Source organism: Lissotriton vulgaris, chromosome 10 (assembly GCF_964263255.1).
Source record: "Lissotriton vulgaris chromosome 10, aLisVul1.2, whole genome shotgun sequence".
NCBI classification, from domain to species: Eukaryota; Metazoa; Chordata; class Amphibia; order Caudata; family Salamandridae; genus Lissotriton; species Lissotriton vulgaris.
The window spans coordinates 998,218,244-998,224,243 of record NC_141698.1 but is presented as its reverse complement, the minus strand read 5'-3'; the positions used below and the strand labels follow the sequence as shown (position 1 = coordinate 998,224,243).

General features: G+C 50.8%; 1 protein-coding gene across 1 annotated transcript in view; it reads left to right on the top strand.

Annotated features, from left to right (window-relative positions):
* The first annotated feature begins 378 nt into the window (after positions 1–378).
* The window catches only part of CITED1 (Cbp/p300 interacting transactivator with ED-rich tail 1), a 30,465-nt gene continuing 24,843 nt past the window's right edge, over positions 379–6,000 (top strand). Inside the window, exon 1 of the mRNA XM_086942006.1 lies at positions 379–643. The gene's annotated coding sequence lies outside the window, so the exon portion shown is untranslated. The remainder of the gene's footprint in view (positions 644–6,000) is intronic.

The following is a 6,000-nucleotide window of genomic DNA, read 5'->3' as shown; positions in this document are numbered from 1 at the left end:
TGAATTAATTACCCTATTTTCGTTTTCAGAGGCTAGGCTTCAGAATTTAAAGTGAACTCTTTTAGTTGCATGCTATTTATTGCAATATGTATTAATTGGACGCGTGCATGTTTCAATGTTTTCTTTTGCAAGCCTCCATTAACAGTTCTAAAGACACCCTTCCTTGCATCTTTGCATCTCCTGCCTGGTTTTGTTTCGAAGGAATGGGCACAGCACTGAGCGCTGCCACTTCCCCTCCCCCGCTCGGAAAGCACCCTTTTGAAATGCAAATCCACTCCCGCCAGGCGGCTCCAGGCCAGGGTTTGCGTCTGATCCGCGACATGTGCTAGTAATGATCTAGGCTGGTTAAATAGAGGCGGCAGCCCTGGAACAGAAAACACAGCTCCTTCCCAGGGCTGCAGAGCACAGGGGCGGCTTCACGTGCAGGCGCACGAGCTCCGCGCAGGGTGCGCTGCTCCCGCCGGGTCCGCGCGCAGCGGGAGATCTGACGCTTCACACACGGGAGGACCCCCGTGGTCACCTGAAGGAGGACTGGGCAGTGTTTTTGTATCTTTATTGTTATTATTTTTTTATCCAAGGCACTTTTTGATCCAGGTCGAAAGTGATCAGAACTGCTCTTCTCACCCTTGGGCGCTGCTCAGAGGTAGGAATTAATTTTTATACTCTGTGCATGCATGCTGTCTTGGGGAACTCCCAAACTCTAAGTCTTGACGCGCACAAAGGGGGGAGGGGGTACGGGGGTGTTGCAATGCACATTGACTTGCACTGAAGAGATGAAGATATTTGGGGGGAACAAAGTTAAAAAAAGAGTTGTAATAAAAGTTTTTCGGCTAAAAGCAGGGAGTTCCCCAGTAAATACGATATGTTTGAGTGATTTATTTAAAACGTTTTCTGTCTGATGTGACGTTTTTCTCTAGCAGCCGTATTTGAAGAGTCTGATTTATGTGTGGAAGGTGATTTGGCTCATTGATGTTAATTGAATCGCTTTAGGCGCTTTGCCTCTGATTTACATCGACGTTTCGGGTGTAGGTATTAAACAGATGGATTTCTTTATGTTTCAAAATGCAAGGTGCACGAAAAATAAAAGGATTCGAAGACATGGTTGAAAGATGTACCATTACGCATTTTAAATGAACTTTTACAACCGATGGAATGAGAGCGAGAGACGGGAACACTGCTGGTTTATATGGATGTAATTTAATCATGCGTTCCTTGGATGCGAGGGCCCGGTAATGCTGTCCATGCCCACCCGCAGGGCCTTCTCCCTGAAGAAAAACCCACCGTTGACCGACGTTACTTTTTTTGCAGATAGTATTCTAAAACATGAATTTTATTCCCCGAGAGGTGCAATCTTCGTGAATGCACGTGTTGCCTGTGTGTGTGTGTGGTTATGAAGCATTGCTCGCTGCTGCTAAAGGCATGGATGGGTTACTGACTGCACGCAGCAGCTGGTACGGAGCGCGCCACGGCTGCTGCATTTTGGAGTTTTTGTGCAGCACATGGTGGGCAGTGTTCAGACACTGGCACTTTCTGTGTTGGATTTTTTGTGTAGCACACGGTGGGCAGTGTTCAGACACTGGCACTCCCTGCATTGGGGTTTTGTGCAGCGCGTGGCGGGCAGTGTTCAGACTCCACACTCCCTGCAGTGGGGTTTTGTGCAGTGCATGGTGGGCAGTGTTCAGACCCAGGCACTCCCTGCAGTGGGGTTTTGTGCAGCGCGTGGTGGGCAGTGTTCAGACACTGGCACTCCCTGCATTGGGGTTTTGTGCAGTGCATGGTGGGCAGTGTTCAGACACTGGTACTCCCTGCATTGGGGTTTTGTGCAGTGCATGGTGGGCAGTGTTCAGACACTGGTACTCCCTGCATTGGGGTTTTGTGCAGCACGTGGTGGGCAGTGTTCAGACTTTGGCACTTTCTGTGTTGGATTTTTGGTGCAGCACATGGTGAGCTGTGGTGGGAAGTGTTCAGACACTGGCACTCCCTGCATTGGGGTTTTGTGCATTTCATGATGGGCAGTGTTCAGACACTGGCACTCCCTGCATTGGGGTTTTGTGCATTTCATGATGGGCAGTGTTCAGACACTGGCACTCCCTGCATTGGGGTGCATGATGAGCAGTGTTCAGACACTGGCACTCCCTGCATTGGGGTTTTGTGCAGTGCATGATGGGCAGTGTTCAGACCCAGGCACTCCCTGCATTGGGGTTTTGTGCAGCGCGTGGTGGGCAGTGTTCAGACTTTGGCACTTTCTGTGTTGGATTTTTGGTGCAGCACATGGTGAGCTGTGGTGGGAAGTGTTCAGACCCAGGCACTCCCTGCAGTGGGGTTTTGTGCAGCGCGTGGTGGGCAGTGTTCAGACACTGGCACTCCCTGCATTGGGGTTTTGTGCAGTGCATGGTGGGCAGTGTTCAGACACTGGTACTCCCTGCATTGGGGTTTTGTGCAGTGCATGGTGGGCAGTGTTCAGACACTGGTACTCCCTGCATTGGGGTTTTGTGCAGCACGTGGTGGGCAGTGTTCAGACTTTGGCACTTTCTGTGTTGGATTTTTGGTGCAGCACATGGTGAGCTGTGGTGGGAAGTGTTCAGACACTGGCACTCCCTGCATTGGGGTTTTGTGCATTTCATGATGGGCAGTGTTCAGACACTGGCACTCCCTGCATTGGGGTTTTGTGCATTTCATGATGGGCAGTGTTCAGACACTGGCACTCCCTGCATTGGGGTGCATGATGAGCAGTGTTCAGACACTGGCACTGCCTGCATTGGGGTTTTGTGCAGTGCATGATGGGCAGTGTTCAGACCCAGGCACTCCCTGCATTGGGGTTTTGTGCAGCGCGTGGTGGGCAGTGTTCAGACTTTGGCACTTTCTGTGTTGGATTTTTGGTGCAGCACATGGTGAGCTGTGGTGGGAAGTGTTCAGACACTGGCACTCCCTGCATTGGGGTTTTGTGCATTTCATGATGGGCAGTGTTCAGACACTGGCACTCCCTGCATTGGGGTTTTGTGCATTTCATGATGGGCAGTGTTCAGACACTGGCACTCCCTGCATTGGGGTGCATGATGGGCAGTGTTCAGACACTGGCACTCCCTGCATTGGGGTTTTGTGCATTTCATGATGGGCAGTGTTCAGACACTGGCACTCCCTGCATTGGGGTGCATGATGGGCAGTGTTCAGACACTGGCACTCCCTGCATTGGGGTTTTGTGCAGTGCATGATGGGCAGTGTTCCTGTCACTGGCACTCCCTGCATTGGGGTGCATGATGGGCAGTGTTCAGACACTGGCACTCCCTGCATTGGGGTTTTGTGCAGTGCATGATGGGCAGTGTTCAGACACTGGCACTCCCTGCATTGGGGTTTTGTGCAGTGCATGGTGGGCAGTGTTCAGACACTGGCACTCCCTGCATTGGGGTTTTGTGCAGTGCATGGTGGGCAGTGTTCAGACACTGGCACTCCCTGCATTGGGGTTTTGTGCAGCACATGGTGGGCAGTGTTCAGACTCCACACTCCCTGCATTGGGGTTTTGTGCAGTGCATGGTGGGCAGTGTTCAGACCCAGGCACTCCCTGCAGTGGGGTTTTGTGGAGTGCATGGTGGGCAGTGTTCAGACCCAGGCACTCCCTGCAGTGGGGTTTTGTGCAGCGCATGGTGGAAGTGTTCACAGTCGGGCACCTTCTGTGTATGATTTTTGGTGCAGCACATGGTGAGCTGTGTTCAGATCCAGGCATTCCCTTCAGCAACCCCCTGGCTGCGAGGGCTGCGCGCGCGGTTAAGCGTGGCGTATTGTACGGATATTTTGTTTCATGATATTTATTTTTTTCTGGTCAGTTTAGTTGCTTTGCGTTATTCGTATTAAAGTGCTGCTTTCGGGGCATGCTTCCAGTCCCCATGTTGAAGTGCTGTTTTCCTCTTGTCGCTCTCCTTCTGAGTGTGCATCTTTGCCTATGTAGGCTTAACCTCTGCATTAAAGTGCTTTTTTGTGCGAGTCCTCAGTAGCGTGTGCTTCCTTGTGTGCACGCGGAGGCGCCCCGAGTCTCACGGGATATTCATTGATCTTGGGGTGAGTGCCCCCTCCCACCCCTCGGAGGGTTACCCCTCTGTTTTCATGTGTATATTACTTTAGTCTTCTGATTAAAGTGCTTCCATCCGAGCGCCCCCATATTGTGTATATATTCTTGCATCCGTTTTAAAGTGCTTTGTTCTCCTCCTCTGAACACTGCCTTGAGTAAGAAGTCGTGTTTGCCACGCGCACGTTCCATTTAAAGTGCTGTTTTCAGATTAAGTACTGGTGTGTCTTTGTATGTTTACTTGCGCGCCCTGCTGGGGCTTTTCTTTCAATCTATGTGTAACAGCCTCTTGTGGTGTGTGTGCTCCACGTGGACGTGCTCCCTTGTGTCACACGGCACCCGCTGGGAGGACCGTGTTTTGCATGTTAGGTGTACCCTGCAAGTGCTCCGCGTGGGGGTGTTCTTTCATTTGTGTTCAGATGCAGAGTTCAAGGTGAAATGCCGCACGAGCCCGCCCCCTGCTGTGAGGCTGTATTTTTGCAGGTTTTCCTCTGGGCGTATTGTTTGTCGTGTTGAGGATGAGGGCTCCATTTCAGACCCTGTGTGTGAAAGTGCGAAAAGACACCGCAAGCTGTTGGAAATACACAGAAGAGGATGAAGCCCGGCATCTCCGACTTTGATACATCGTGTTATCTTTGGCAAACTGCATTTTGAAACCGGCTACAGAGGCAGCAGTACTATTAACTGTTGCACACACTGGTTGGAAGGGGGCAGATGGTAAAGAAACTTGGTGACGGTGTGATGCATAGGGACAAAAACTGAACAACAACGCCAGCAGCATGCCCGTCCCCTAAAGACTGTCAAAATTGCAGCTGCGCCAGAACATGTGCAAAATGCAAACCAATTAACCAGTCCCCCGGGGCCCGAGGCACTGCCGTTCTGTCCTGGAGTATCACGAGGCACTAGAGAGCCCATTTGGTTAAAAAAAAAACACCTTTAACAGTGCGAGCACACGTTGTAAACAAACCTCTCGATAAAGTTGCACCTAAAGGTGGCTGGAGGAAAGTACCTAAAACCGCATTCTATAGAGTAGAACAAAAGCGCGAGCCTTTGATTATTTAAACAAGAAATCACAGGAAATGAACTAGGAAAATAAAAGTGGAAGCGAATGGTTAAAACCGGCCTTGAAATTGAACAAAAACAAAGGGAGGGTCAAAGGGCGGGCAATTTAAATCTCAACAGGCTGCTTGGAACAATTTAGGCTTCCTTCATGGAGCCGGAACGTATGTTGTGACCCGTGGACACCCACCCTGTCAATCCATTAGTAAATCTGCTCGTTCTAGAGCACGGTGGTTTCTGCCCAGTTATTCGGTGCTATAATTTGTCAGTTCGATGACGTACATTTCATCCAGTGATGACAGGCGATAGCATTCATACTTGGATAACCTGCGCGTCAGAGGGGGGAGGGGTGGGTCATTTTCCACTCCGGAGCAGGCCTCCACTCATAAGAGCTTTTGTACTTCAGTGGTCCCTTTCACAAGTGGAGGACCCCTCCTGAAAATAAATGCCCCTTCAGTCCTCGCAGGGTTCTCTCCCCCACAACTCCACTTTCCTCACGTTAGTTTGTTCGTCTTTTGTAGGTATTTATCCTAAATCAGGCGCCCTTTATAGAATGACCCCAGAGACTCACTCCATTGTTGTAACCTCTCACCTTTGTTCACGCTGTCTCGCCCCAGTCAGTCTCTGTGGTCCCATTTGCTTTCATGGAGCCTCACACCTGACAAGCATCAGTTGCCATTTGGTCTTGTTCCAAAACCCCGACCTCTCTCTTCTGTGCACCATTGAACCATCTGACACCTGCGATCCAGGCAGCCCAGGCCGCCACGGTTCACCTCTCTGGAAGTCCCCAAGTCCCAGGCAGATTACACACTTTAGTGATGCAGCCAGCATCTCCCAGGAGTGGACGCACACTCAGGATAACCCTCGGCAGGCCCTGCGAT